This window comes from Artibeus jamaicensis, unplaced genomic scaffold (assembly GCF_021234435.1).
Source record: "Artibeus jamaicensis isolate MK-2021 breed Jamaican fruit bat unplaced genomic scaffold, CSHL_Jam_final scaffold_474, whole genome shotgun sequence".
NCBI classification, from domain to species: Eukaryota; Metazoa; Chordata; class Mammalia; order Chiroptera; family Phyllostomidae; genus Artibeus; species Artibeus jamaicensis.
Window position 1 is genome coordinate 10460693 of NW_026522046.1, and position 13016 is coordinate 10473708.

Consider the following 13016-nt stretch of genomic DNA (forward strand, 5'->3'; position numbering starts at 1 on the left):
TTTGGGATGCACAGCACAATTAACTTGTTGAATACATAAACTTTTAAAATTTTCACTATATATATATAATACTGCAAATGGAATTATGGGACTAAAATATGTTAATTTGAAATGCACAAAAATTGCTGACTTGCTATACAACAGGATTAAACAAATTCAGACCACTAACAGACATATAGAAGCTAGCACATTTCATGGCACCTTCACCAGCAATACCACCATCAGAAAACAACATTGCTAACTCAAAATAGTAAAACTGTATCACTGCATTTTAAAGTTTCAATTCTTTGATTACTTGTTAGGGAAAAACCTATTTCCATATGCTTTTATGTCCTCTTTAGTAAGTGAACCTGTTATTTGAAGTTCTTTGCTCATTCATCTCCCTGGGTCTTGGTCTTTTGAAAATATTGTATGAACACTTTAAAATATAAAGATAAATATCTGGCTTTCTGCAACTGTGAGGTTGGGGAGATCCTGCTGGGCTGAGGATGTCTGATCTTACTGGCTTCCTAGTCATTTAAAACTCCTCTGAAACCCCTCAGTAAAGCAGTTTGATCCCCCACCCACAAAAAAATAGATATAAATATGTTACTTAAAAAAAACCACCCCAAATTCCTAATCCTGGTTTGTACATCTTTTAAGTTGTTCACTTCTATTGGGAGGAGAGGGGGTAGGAGAAAAAAGACAGAATAAATGTCATTGCTTTATTTGAGTCAAATGTAATGAACTTTCCCCTCACAAGTTCTTGCACTTCTTTAGAGTTTGAAAAGTATTTCCTCATTCAGATAAATATCTTTCTTTTCTCTCTTTTAAAAAAAATTATTTATTTTTAGACAGAGGGGAAAGGACGGAGAAAGAGAGGGAGAGAAACCTCAACGTGTGGTTGCCTCTCACGCACCCCCCACCAAAGACCTGGCCTGCAACCCACGCATGTGCTCCGATGGGAAATCGAACCAGCAACCCTTTGCTTCACAGTCCGGCGCTTACTCCACTGAGCCACACCAGTCAGGGCAGTATCTTTCTTAAATGAGACTCTCCCAATTGAAGAGTATGTTATCATTACCTGGAATTTATTTTGGTATATAAGATGAGAATAAAATTCAGACTTTGTATTTCCAACTACGTAAGACTCTCAAAACATTTACTGATGTTTTCCTTTTCTACTAACTTCTGGTGATGCCTTTATTATACTATTGAGAATGTCTATTTCTGGGATCTTGATTCCCTTTCACCAATTCTACTACCAATGCTTATGCCAATGTCCAAATATTTTACTGACTATTAATTTTATAGTATGTTTTGATATCTGATAGGGCCCTACAGTTAGTTGTCACTGTTCTTGGTTTTTCACTTAAAAAAGTCGTCTTACTTTTACTTGTTTGGTGCCTTGGACAAAATTAACAATTATCTCATTAATTTCTCAAATACATTTAAAAATTACAATTAGATGCTAAGTCTGTAAGTTAACTTAAGAAAAACTGGTGTTTGTAGTGGCTGGACTTCCCATTCAGACACACGACATTCTTCTGCCTATATGCCCACGTTCATCTACTAGAGACGTCCCCTTCTGGGGACCCCTTTGCACTGTCCCCAACCCCCCAGCTATGTGCATGTCCAAAAAGTTTTTAGGTTTCTTACACAGGATTACACATTTCTTATTAATGTAATTTTCTATTATTGTGAAAAATTATTTATTTTAAATTATATTTTCTAAATAATTACTGAAAAGGAGAATAACTGATTTTTAAAGTATTCATTTTCAATTTAGTTACTCTATAGTCTCATTACTGTAATAATTTCTCAGTTGACTCTTGGTTTCCTAGAAATGCAATTACATCACACCAAAAATGTAACCGTGCAGCTTCTTTTTCAGTATTTAATCCTTTTCGTTCTAACTCATGTCTTATTACATCGGTCAGATGATATATAATAATGTAGTGAAAATGGGTTTTTAATTATTTAATAATTACTTCTCTAGTGGTTCAACATTAATTATTATTTTAGCTTTTAGTTTGGAATATTTTGTTAAAGAAAGTTCTCTTCATTCCTGCTTTTTAATTAGACAAAAGAAAATTATTAGTTTGTTCTCCATGTTTACTGGTATGATCTTTATTTCTCTTAACAGATTTATTCACCTATCCATTATAAAATTTCATATTAAGCCATCTATACATTCTGAGAATAATTCCTACTTCATAATCATAAAATGCATTTAATGTACTGTTGAAATGCTTTTACTTCTATTTTATTTATAGTTGCTATTTTTTTTTTTTTTGAATTCTCCATTCTTAGTTTGTACAAGTTCATTTCTGGAACATAGAACTCTAGAAACATCTCTTTCAGTCACTAGCCATCCAGTAACTATTTTTCAGGCTCCTAATACATGTTGTTTAGCTCTGGCTGGTGCTGCTCAGTGGATTGAGTGTCAGCCTGCGAACCAAGGAGTCACCAGTTTCATTCCCAGTCGGGGCACATTCCTGGGTTGCGGGCCAGGTTCCCAGTGCAGGCCCTGTGAGAGGCAACCTCACATTGATGTTTCTCTCCCTCTCTTTGTCTCTCCCTTCTCCTCTGTCTATAAATGAATGAATGAATGAATGAACAAATACATAAATATCTGGAAAACAAAACAAAACGTGGTTTATTCTATGTCTCGTAATTAGCAGGCAGGTTAGCCATTCTGGTTCTGATGTAGAATTACAAGCAAAGGTCCCATTTCACTGCATCAAATCTTTCCTCCCCCCCAATCTGAGAAAGACCATGTTTTCTTGGCCTGGTACTCATGTCTTCTAGCCAGCTCAGAAGAATGGTACATGGTAGCTCAGCACACAGTTTTATCTTTCCAAGCTCTAGGGAAAGTTCTACTTCACCACACAGATGGGGTGAGAGGGACAGAAAGAAACTAGCTAAAGAACATATATGCGTATCTGCAGAGCCCACACACACAGACAACAATGAGGTGGTGAAGGCCAGCTGGGGGGGCGGTGGCGGAAATGGTGGGAATTGGGAGACATCTGTAAGAGTGTTGAAAGAAGGAAACAGAGAAAGGAAAGAAAGGAAGGGAGGAAGGAAGAAAACAGAATATTCAAAAAGTGGGTATTTGTATATAAAGGGAATGAACATTACATAAGGAGGTAAGAGTAACATGTACAACAGATGTGTCACATTATTTACATTTTCTATCTTCTGGTCTTTCCATTTCTCTAGGTGAAAGAGCAGAAAGCCACTTGGAGTTTTCATAAAATAACTTCTGCTTAGTATGGTTGATTTTCCTTTAGTAAATCTGTATACATATTAAAAAAACAGATGGAAGAAAGGAAAGAAACAAAGAATGGTAAGTTGAGTGGTCACATTAGGACCACATATTGTTTGATAGTTGTGATTTCCAATATTCTATTTCCATACTGTTCTAATATGAAAAAGTTACTTTTAAAAAGTAACCCATCTGGGGAATGAAACACATTTTTCAAAAGAGACTCAAGAATTTTAGATGAGAAAAATATGATCGGTCTATGTATATTTTTAACATAAAAATAAGCTGAGTGACTAGGCTCCCCCTCCCCATTTACTCAATAAACTCTGTGCTTGGCAATGTGCTAGACCCTGGGTATATGGTGGCAAACAACACAAACACAGTCTGTGGATGTACCAAGTTAGTATTTTTCCTTGCAAAAATCTCTTAAATCTCCCCCCATATTACAATGTATACTTTTTTTGTATACCTCCTTGCACAGAAATATTTTGTATAGAAATATTATACATACAGCAATCTAGAATACACAATAAAGTTATATATGCAATAGAAAATGTACGTAGCACTGAAAAGAAGTGGGTTTATGCACAGGTATGTAAGTATAAGAGATAATGCTCATGCACAGACGATAGTTTGTTGTGACCGTATCTGCAGGTCATCTTGGAAATCAACACAACTGCTCATCAAGCCTAAAATAGTTCTCTTCCAGCACTGGAACAAATTGCTGCTTCTTTGGTTGAACACTAGAGGCTTAGTATGAAAGGCCATGTTGTATGAACATTAAACATGCCTAAAAACAGAATCACACTCAACACGGTGGGATTTTCATAGCTACACACTGAGACTAGCTGAGACAACAACCAATCACATCTTTAATCTCATGTCCACTCTGAAGCAAAAGCTCAGTAATGGAATGCTACCACAATCTTTAAATGATTACTTTCATCATGGTTTTACTTTTGGCTGAGTACATACAGTTGAATTCGTGTAAATTAATGTGATGAGACTCCACTGTATTGATTAGATGTGGAACTTCAGTTTCCTAATCTGTGAAATGGAGAGATCACATGTGTGTAGAAGTGTTACTGTCTAAATTGAGGGAGATAACATATGTAAAATCCATCATGTTCCCTTTTCCCAGATTCATGATTTTAAAGTCTGGGTTTGAGGTTAACTCAAATTATACACATTAATGTGTACATTCAGAGAATAAAGGAATTTTCCCCCCATAGGCTGTCAACTGTAATTCTTTGTAATGCCACTTTAAAATCAGTAGATAACCCTTCAGTGCTACATGAGTCATAAGCACGTAGTATGTCAATAAACCCTGTCGGTGCCAGTGTCAGTTTCTGCTTTCCCTGTGCACGCCACCCCAAAAAGAGACTAACTTCTACACAGTTTTACATGCATAAAAATGTTTAAAAGTATGCTTAATAATTATTTAAAAGTAACAATGAAAAGTTTTGAATAATTATGCAAAACAATTACAGATAATTTCTAAAGCAATCCCCATGTAAATTCATAGCAATATATGTAGGTTTTAAAAGTGGGCTTTATTATTATTACTAGTCTGGTATATAGGAAATACAAACTATGGGACCATTAACTTGAGAAGAACAAGTTAACTTGTGTGTCCACCAAAAGCAATTTAATCAAAACTGGTAAATGGAAGTAAACAATATAATCTCCTATATAGTTATCAAAACTTAAATATGAAGTAATAGTCTCATTTACATAAAGTACTAACAACAGTACTGAAACCAGGTAGGAAATGCCACAGAAACTTCTATCAATGATGGCAGGTAGCTCATCTTAGTGATTAAAGGCAAAGACTTAAGAGACCGAACTGATGAAAATAAATCAACACACATGGCTGCTTTCCTTATTTTCATATACATGACTTGTAAGAGTTGTACAATGTTCAGTCAGTGTAAACTAGGTAACAATGATATGTAAGAGAACAAATATTGTATTTAATAAAGACTTGGTAGCAGCTATTATGGGCAAGTGAGATATAAGAGGCTTTAAAACATGACATGAGAATTTTATAAAAGTCATGTTACATAGAGACTCTGTAACAACATGACACATGCACTGTTTTTAGTGCATGAAGACAGGGAAAAGAAATACCTAGTGGCACAAAACAATTATTGCTTCAATTGTTGCAATTGCTTCAATTCAAAATAATTATTGCTTCAGTAGTACAGTAGTAGTACAGTACTACTAAGATATCTGCTGGGGATTTTGAGATTCCAGGAATAGACAGGTAAAATCAACCTGTAATCAGACTAGATATGAAAAGTCATGCACTTATGGTGTTTTGCCTGATATGATGTGCACTTTTTTGCCCAAATTTTTGAGGGAAAAAGAAGGATGTGCATCATACATGGGTACAATGATTACATACCATGGTATAATAATGCCATGTATAATGTGCACAAAAATGTGGGTGTGCATTATACGTGGGTGTGCCTTACAGGTGGCAAAATATGGTACTCAGTATCTATCTTCTTGTCCATTAATCTCTCATTCCTATCACACTTAATCTCCATATGCTAACTTCTCTTAGAACTAGGTGCAAAACAGAATTCAGATTCCTGGATCTAGAATAAAACTTTAAAAGCCATTAATAAAACAAAAAGCAAGTAGTAATGTCAAAAAGCTTGTTAGGACTGGAATTTCGGCCAACATGGAGGCATAGGTAGATACACTTTGCCTCCTTGCACAACCAAAAGAAGGAGGACAACAAATTTAAAAACAAAAAATAACCAGAACCGAGCCCTGGCTGGTGTAGCTCAGTGGACTGAGCACAGGCCTGCAAACCAGAGGATCGCGGTTCAATTCCCAGTCAGGGCACATGCCTGGGTTGCAGGCCAGTTCCCTGCAGGCAAATTCCCAGCAGGGGATGCACTAAAGGCAACCATACATTGATGTTTCTCTCCCCTTCTCCTTCCCCTCCAAAGATAAATAAATAAAAATCTTAAAAAAAAAAACCCAAAAAACCAGAACCGCCAGAGAATTGAATTGTATGGAAGTCCGACAACCAAGGAGTTAAAGAAGAAACATTCATGCAGAGCCACAGGTAGAGCGGAGTCAGGCAGCCAGGGCAGAGAAGACTCACAGCAAGGCAGTGGCTGGAGGAGTGGGGGGTCCCACATTTGCTTGCAGATAAAGGGGGAGGAACAACCCGGGAGAGAGACAGACCACGTAACTCAGACAAGTTAAATATCTTGCCCTAAGTTAGAAAACTAGTAATCTCGATAGTCTGGCTCCAGAGCACACACTCTTAATCATTATGGAATTAAGAGTAAATTTAGCAGAAGAAAAGAAAAATTAAAGAAGCCTAAGTACAATGACCATATTTTTTTTAATTAAAAATTTTCTTATTTATTTATCTTTATAAGGGAAGGGAAGGAGAGAAGGAGAGAAATATCAATGTATGGTTGCTTCTAGTGCATCGCCTGCTGGGAACTGGCCTGCAACCCAGGTATGTACCCTGATGGGGAATTGAACCGAGATCTTTTGGTTCGCAGGCCCGTGCTCAATCCACTGAGCTACACCAGCCAGGGTTCATGACCATATTTTGTAGATTTACTAAGACTGTCCTGACTTCAAATATTCTGTCCTGTTGTCAAATCACTTGCTCCATTTTGGTTGGGGAAAAAAATCATTTGTGTGTATAGATGACATGTTGTAGAATTGTGCACCTGAAACCTGTACAAATTTTTTAACCAGTGCCACCACAAGAAATTCAATAAAAAGGAAGAGAATATTTGCAGGAGGAACATATTAATTTAAATGTCTGATATTTACACTTAACAAAAAAGACCATATCATTTAGCTGCGGGTTAGCAGTTATACATTAGCAGATACGTTTAGCTGTACAATTAGTAGTGTTTGTGAACATCACATGAATGTAAAAAAAGCTGGTGTTTATTGTATAGAAATAGTCAAAATTATTCAAAGTGATTTTGAGAAAATCTGGAGTCCCATAATATCACTAAGAAAGTTGAAAGTTGGTCATTTGTAGTGAAGAGACTATGAAAAGATGAGTTTCCACACTATAAAATTATTAATAGTCTAAATTGCTTTGAGTTTTACTACCATTGTAATTATCAGGACAAGTAAAGTAGCTGCTATGAAAGTCACGTTCAAATTTGCCAACCTTATCAACTGTTATATAGAGAAAAAGATTACAGCTCCCTCTTTTATTAATACTTTAAGATGTTGATATAAGGGTCTCAACTACATAAAATAGCCATTAGACTTTGAGAAAATCTTCACATGGAAAATAATTTTAAAAATAATATAACATGGACTTTCCAGTCAAGATGGTGGTACAGGTAAATGTGGTACCTATATCATCCCATAAACACATCAATATTACATACACACTACAGAACAACCATCATTGAGAACTGCCTGAAATCAAACTGAATGAAGTCCTACAACTAGGGATTTAAAGAAGCCACATAGTAGTAGGAGGGGCAGACACATGGAATGGGCTGGTCCCACACCCGCCAGTGGTTAAAAATCAGGAGGGGTATGTTGTCTGCAGAGGCCCCTCCACAGAGAGTGAGGGGTCCAAGTAGCACACCTGGTCACCAGCCAAGGGGCCCAGCGCCAGGAAGACAAGCCCCCGGAACTTCCAGGTGTAAAAATCAGTGGGAATTAAAGCTGAGGGAGACGAAGGACTCCTGCAGTCCCAGGCAGTTCCTCTTAAAGGATCTGAACACATACTTGAACTCACTCCCTCTGAGCTCCAGTATGGGGGCAGCAACTCAAAAGGCACCAGGGACATAAAAGAAGAAATGAACTGTCTGGTATCAGGGGAAAAATGGGGATGTGGGCAGCTTTCTGCCAGACAAAAGTGCTGGCAGAAGCCATTGTTTCTTTCCTGACCCCCCCCACCAGAGGCAGCAGGCAGGCCATAACCTGGTTGACTCTGTTTGCCCTATCCTGGTGATTCTGTGAGACTCCGTGCCACCCAATTTTCTGGTTGACCCAAAGGAGGTTCCAGTGGCCTTTCCTGTTCAGCTTATGTTTTAGACTTTCCTACAATCTCTTAAATAAGCAGCATCCAACCTCAGTGTGCCCTGTACTTCTCACTAAGTGGCCCCAGGCCTGGCACTAGCAGCAACCAGCCTTGATTCCCACCTTGGCCTCACTGGGGCACCTCCAAGCCCAGCATGAAAAGCAGCCACCTGTAGATCATTTTGTAGCTTGTGCCAGGTGGCCCTGAGCAGAACATAAGCAGTGACTGATGTTGGCCTGCACCTCCTGGGAGGCCCCAGAGCCAGTGCACCCACTGGACAACTTCAGACTATGTTGGAGCACCACCCAACCACCTCCACAAGTGACACACTCAAAGGGCAGACTCAGCAGGCACCACAGACCAGCTGAACTAAGTCCTGCTCTGTGGGTGGACCCCTGCACAACTGATCTTCCACGGTGGTCAGTGGTCACAGCCAGTCCTTGCAGCTGATTGGCCTGGAGGTAAACCCCTCCCACTGACATGCCAACAGCAATCAAGGCTCACCTACAACAGAAGGGTGTACACTGCCCACACAAGACGGTGAACCTGGAGTGCCCAGCTAGGGTGACTGGGGAGGCAGTGCCACCAGAACCTATAAACTACCTACTACACAAGATCACTCTACTAAGCCTAGGAGACACAGCAGCTCTACCTAATACATAGAAACAAAAACAGGGAAGCAGCCAAAATGCAGAGACAAGGAAAGATGGCCCAAAGAAAAGAACAGAATAAAACTCCAGGAAAAAAATGAAATAAAGTGGAGATAAGCAATATGCTAGATTCAGAGTTTAAAATAATGGTTATAAACTCTGGCTAGTGTGGCTTAGTGGACTGAGTTCTGGCTTATGAACTGAAAGGTCAGCAGTTTGATTCCCAGTCAGAGCAGTCAGGGCACTTGCCTGGGTTGCAGGCCAGGTTTCCTGTTGTGTCATGTGAATTGCAACCAACTGATGTATTTCTCTCACATTGATGTTTCTCTCCCTTTTCCCCTCCCTTCCCCTCTCTCTAAAAATAAATTAATTAATTAAATCTTTAAAAAACTAATGGTTATAAGGATGATCAAGGAACTCAGTGATAACGTCAACAGTGTAAAAAAGGTCATGGAAACCATAAGAAAGAACCAGTCAGAAATAAAGGATATACTAATTAAAATGGAAAATAATTTATAGGAAGTAAACAGTAGAATGAATGAAGCTGAAAATCATATCAACTATTCGGAATGCAAGGAAGCAAAACACGCCCCATCGGAACAGCAAAAAGCAAAAAGAATCCAAAAAATTAGGACAGTATACGAAGCCTCTGGGACAACTTCAAATGTACTAACATTTACGTCAGAGGATGCCTCGAGGAGGAGAGAAAGCAAGAAATTGAAAACATATTTGAAGAAATAATTACAAAGAAGAAATAGAAAGACTCCCTAACATGGTGAAGGAAATAAACATATAAGTCTAAGAAGCACAGAGTCCCAAACAGGATGAACCCCAAAAAGCCTACACCAAAACACACTATTATTAAAACGCAAAAGGTTAAACACAAGAAGAGTATCTTAAATGCTGAAAGAAAAACGGTTACCTGTAAGGGAGCTCCCATAAGGCTGTCAGCTGATTTCTCAAAACAAACTTTGCAGGACAGAAGGGAGTGGCAAGAAATATTCAAAGTGATTAAAAGCAGGGACCTACAACCTAGATGACTCTATCTGGTAAAGCTGCCATTTAGAATCAAAGGACATATAAAGAGCCTCCCTGACAAGAGAAACCTAAAGGAATTCATCATCACCAAACTAGTACTACATGAAATATTAAAATGGTCTTCTTTAAGAAGATAAAAAATGTGAACAATAAAATAAATACAACTCTATTAACTACTGAATCTACAAAACAAAATAAGTGAACAAGCAGAACAGAAACAGATTCACAGATACAGAGAACATTTTAATGGTGGCCCGATGGGAGGGTAGTTGGGAGAATAGGTGAAAAAAGGTGAAGGGATTAAGAAGTACAAATTGGTTGTTACAGAATAGTTATGGGGATATAAAGTATGGCATAGGAAATTTGGTCAATAACATTGTAATAACTACCTATGGGGTCAAATAGGTACTAGATTTATTTGGATGATCACCCAGCAAGGCATTAGTGTCTAATCACTAGGGTGTATACCTGAAACTAATATAATACTACTTGTGAACTATAATTTAAAATTACTTAAATAAAAAGTAAAATAAATAAAATATCTTTACTAATATTTATCATTACTGTAAAAATGACAGTTTGAAAATGTAACTTTTCCTTCTTCTGCTGGCATGTATGGTTTGATTTCAGATTGGGCTTCATAGTAGTGCCTAATTCCAATTTTTTTCCTTACACTGTTTCCCATTGCTGTTTTACATTTGGTGACATGCTCCATAAATCTACATTTACAGAAGAGTAACTTATTTAGCAAAAAAAACCCCACCAAAAACCAAACAAATAAAAAAACTCCAAGGGTTTCTGCACTTGCAAAAACATTAACTTCCTAAGGAAAAACTAGCACAATTCACTTGCTCTTAGGCTAAAGGCAGTAAATTGTTTCAAAATGCAATAGTACTTTCAGTCTAGACCTGCACTAAGTCTGTCAGGGAAGTGCTTGGAAAACAACAATTTCTCAAAAAAACTAAGCCACAGAAATATGCTTAGCTTGTTGAAAATGAGTACATGCTCAAAATACTTTAAATATTATCTCATTACCCTAACAGTTTGCTGGTTAAAAAATATTCAAAAGTTGAAGGTAATCTGAACATTCAGAGAAACATTTATAGAAACAACAAATCAACAAAACAACAAAGCAAACACCATTATTTTCCAATCAAGGACAATGATTTTTGTCAATCATATATTTGTCTGAACAACAGAGGACAAATATAGGGGGGAAAGAGGCTTACTATACCTCTGGAGTTATGTTTCTAACATTACAACACATTTTCTGATAATCATTTAGTGGGATGGGTTACCTAGGGAAATTACAGAACATAATTTCCTAGAAGTCTTTAACAAGGATGGTTGCCAGTGGCTATTAAGATCTGCTGTGAGAGATCTGCTGGCCTTCCTAACCCTGGCAACCGGTGTGCAATGGATTATCTACTCTCAATGCCTATCAGTCATTACATTGCTCTCAGTGCTACTAAGCAAAATGGCCATTTCTGCAAGAACTCTGAATCTCTAAAGCCATAATGGTTTTAGGACAAAAAAAAAAAAATCCAGTCCATTCATTTTGGGTGGCAGCTTGTCTTGACCACCGAACTTCACACAAGGGCTTTAAAATATGCACACATTTATAAACAGGCAGGCAAAACTGTTTTAGCTCTTGAAAATACCACAAACAGATAAACTGTCCTTTCTCTAAGGAGTGGCTTATTTTCATCTTCCCTGAAATCAGAGATAGACTTTACAATACCAGTAATCTCAGAGAATTTTGGAGCTGTAAAGATGCTTAGAAATTTTGCAGGTGAAGAAGCAAGTGCTGAAAGGTTAACATCTAAGGCTAAACATCTAGTTAATTACTCAAAACAGAACCCATGTTTTCAGATTCCCGATCCAGTACTCTTCACCGTAGCATACATCCTCTCCTTAACCTATTGATCTTTGTAAAAAAATGTCTCCAAATATCAATAAAAATACATAACTAGTTAACAGCTCATAGAAAAGTATTATTTAATGTATTTTGTTGATTATGCTATTACACTTGTCCCATTTCCCCTTTATTCCCCTCTACCCTGCACACCCCTTCCCACCTACATTCCCCCCTTTAGTTCATGTCCATGGGTCATACATGTTAAGTTCTTTGGTTTCTACATTTCCTATACTATTCTTAATTTCCCCTTGTCTATTTTCTACCTACCATTTATGCTTATTTTCTGTACCTTTTCTCCCTCTCTCCCTCTCCCATTCCCGTTGCTAACCTTTCATGTGATCTGCATTTCTGTGGTTCTGTTCCTGTTCTAGTTGTTTGTTTAGGTTTTTTCTTATTTGTTTTTTTTTAGGTTCAGTTGTAAATAGCTGTCAGTTTGTTGTCATTTTACTGTTTATTTTTCTTCTTTTCCTTAGTAAAGTCCTTTTAACATTTCATATAATAAGGGCTGGGTGATGATGAACTTTAACTTGACTTCTCTGGGAAGCACTTTTTCTGCCTTTCCATTCTAAATGAAAGCTTTGCTGCATAGAGTGACCTTGAATGTAGGTCCTTGCCTTTCATGACTTGGAATACTTTTTTCCGGTCCCTTCTTGCCTGTAAGGTCTCTTTTGAGACATCAACTGATAGTCTACTGGGAACTCCTCTCCTTTTCTCTTGCTGCTTTTAAGATTCTCTCCTTACCTTTCATCTTGGGTAATGGAATTATGATGTGCCTTGGTGTGTTCCTCCTCGGTCCAACTTCTTTGGGACTCTCTAAGCTTCCTGGACTTCCTGAAAGTCTATTTCCTTAGCCAGATCGGGGAAGTTCTCCTTCATTATTGGTTCAAATTTCAATTTCTTGGTCTTCCTCTTCTCTTTCTGGCACCCCTATGATTCAGATGTTGAAAGACTTACAGTTGTCCTGGAGGTTCCTAAGCCTCTCATTTTTTCGAATTCTTGTTTCTTCACTGTGTTCTGGTTGAATTTTTCTTTTTTCCTTCTGCTCCAAACCCTTGATTTGAGTCCTGGTTTCCTTCCCACCACTGTTGGTTACCTGTATATTTTTCTTTATTTCACATAACGTGA

At 37.7% G+C, this 13016-nt stretch overlaps 1 protein-coding gene across 2 annotated transcripts in view; it reads right to left on the reverse strand.

Moving 5' to 3' along the window:
• The window catches only part of PIK3CA (phosphatidylinositol-4,5-bisphosphate 3-kinase catalytic subunit alpha), an 87565-nt gene that overhangs the window by 67275 nt on the left and 7274 nt on the right, over positions 1-13016 (reverse strand). The window contains exon 2 of one of the 2 annotated variants that reach the window (XM_037136912.2): positions 3172-3280. The exons of the other annotated variant lie outside the window; for it this stretch is intronic. The gene's annotated coding sequence lies outside the window, so the exon portion shown is untranslated. The remainder of the gene's footprint in view (positions 1-3171; positions 3281-13016) is intronic. 2 annotated transcript variants of the gene reach the window in all.